Source organism: Triticum dicoccoides, chromosome 5A (genome assembly GCF_002162155.2).
Source record: "Triticum dicoccoides isolate Atlit2015 ecotype Zavitan chromosome 5A, WEW_v2.0, whole genome shotgun sequence".
In the NCBI taxonomy this organism is placed as follows: domain Eukaryota; kingdom Viridiplantae; phylum Streptophyta; class Magnoliopsida; order Poales; family Poaceae; genus Triticum; species Triticum dicoccoides.
The window spans coordinates 551,163,424-551,165,998 of NC_041388.1; positions in this window are offsets into that span (position 1 = coordinate 551,163,424).

Below are 2,575 nucleotides of genomic sequence, written 5' to 3' on the forward strand. Positions count from 1 at the left end.
AGGGTGCTCCATGCGCTTGCTGCTATTTGTTGTTCCTGCCACTGTTCCGTACGAGATCTGCTGTTGTTTACTAGCTAGGTTAGGGTAGCTAGGCTAGTTACTAGCTAGAGTAGCAGCGAGTGCTGTTGCTATTTCATGCTAGTAGCCGATGCAATCTACTAGCTTCTATGCACTCTTCTTCCATTTTTTTGGTAAATTAAAAGAAAAAAGCTACAAAAAGAATGAAGTTTTTGTCAGATACACACTAGTAGAAAAAGGGCCTTCAGTCCCGATTCATAAGGGTCGGTACTAATGCCTCTCCCTTTAGTCCCGGTTCTATCCAGAACCGGGACTAAAGGGCGCGGCCACGTGGAGCTCCACCTTTAGTCCCGGTTGATAACACCAACCAGGACTAAAGGAAATTTTATGATTTTTTTTTGAAATTCTTTTTGAAATTTTTTTTATTTTTAAATTTCTGAATTTTTTTAACCTCTAGTCTGTAATCACCACCCCTCATCACTTCTCAATTTATCCTCTAATCACCCCTCATCATTTCAAATCATCTAACTTCCCGAACGGTCACCCATCCTCCCACTTCCCCAGCCCGAGCACGCTTAACTTTCGGGTTCTATTCTCCCTCGCTCCAAGTCTGCACTTGTTGTTTCCCTGACAATACTAAGATGTCAATCCTATTAACCTTCAGGAATTTTGCTTGAGCATGAAGTGACACATTTCATAGTTTTATTTTGAAACTATTGTTTTAAAAACAATAATTATTTAGTAACACTAATATTTCTTGAATAATTAGTTTGACCACAGTTTGACCAGATTTGACCAAAATTGAAATAACTGAAATAATTATTTAGTAACACTAATATTCTAGAATAATTAGTTTGACCATTGTTTGACCACAGTTTGCCCACTGTTAGAATTTTTTTCGATTTTTTTCACTCTAGATCTTAAAAGCCCCGTAACTTTTTTTCTATTAGGGTTTTGAGGATTTTGAAAATGTTTAACGGGGTTCCCCCGGTTAAATTCGGATGTAACTTTTCGAGTAGATGATTTTTCATATAAAAAACTTTTTCATCCGAGTTAGTATGCAAAAGTTATGCCCATTTTTACAAATTTCAGAGAGATTTTGCAAATAAAGTCAAAATTCACATTTGCAAATTTTCCCAACAACTAGACCACATATCACATGGGAAACTTATTTTCTTTTATTTTTTGACATTTCCATCATTTTCTTTTTTTAAAAAAAACTGAAAAGGCGATCCACCAGGGGGGGAGAGTTTGAAAATGGGACCTTTAGTACCGGTTCGTGGCACGAACCGGGACTAAAGGTCTCAACCCCATTAGTCCCGGTTCATGCCTCAAATCGGGACTAAAGGTCTAATCTTTAGTCCCGGTTTAAGGCACGAACCGGGACCAATGGTTGTGGGCCAGGAGCGAGGCCCATTGGTCCCGGTTCATCCCACCAACCAGGACCAAAAGGTCCAGATGAACTGGGACCAATGGCCCACGTGGCCCGGCCGGCTCCCTGGGCTCACGAACCGGGACCAATGCCCCCATTGGTCCCGGTTCTGGACTGAACCGGGACTAATGGGCTGACCCGGCCTGGACCAAAGCCCTGTTTTCTACTAGTGACACATCTCTCTTGCAATAAACTGTCTTTCGACGATGTTTTCTACTTTGATCCTGACAACTTCAATACCATCACGGTATTAATTTTGATCCGAAAAAAGGTTGTTTGACCTAGAGGAAAAAAGTTTTTGAAATATACTTCGACAAATTTTGTGTAAATAACATGGTATTTTAAGATATATTAAGTTTCTCAAAAAAGATGCCCCAATAACTTTATGTGAAAATAGCATGGTGATATATAAAATGCATATATGATAATTTACATACAAACATTGCGGTAAGATTTACCGGGAAAGGGTAAATTCTATTTAAATAACATGGTAATAAGCACCATACAAACACCATGGTAACTTTTGCACCGGAAACAAAAGTTATTGAAAATATATCATCGATATATTATGTGAAAATAGAACGGTAATATATGAACCACATGCCCGATAACTTCCGTACAAACACCACGGTAACTTTAACCAAGGGGGGAAATTTGTTGAAAAACATACCCCCTCGGTAATTTATGTGAAAATAACATGGTAATATATGTATCACATACCCGATAATTTACGTACAAATAACGCGATAACTTTTGACTAAGGGGGGGAAGTTGTTGAAGACTGTCGTGGGAGTAAGTCTGACAGTAGAATAGGGGGTACGTAGGAGGAGGCAAGATCCTAGCTACGGCAAGGTTGTGCATGCAAGATTTACGAGGTCAGACCCTTCTCAGAATAAGTAATAGCCCTACGTCTCGGTGCCCGGAGGCTTGGTCGATTGGTTTATGCGTGAGAGTTACAGGGGGTGCGAACCCTTGTGCCAGTGGAGGGAGGTGACTTATATAGAGTGCGTCAGGATCCCAACCAGCCCACATTACAAAGGGTTCAATGTACATTAAAATAGAGCGTTACTGATAACGCCAGCAATAAAGGAGTATAAATGATATTTAAGTCTACAGAGTGATTGT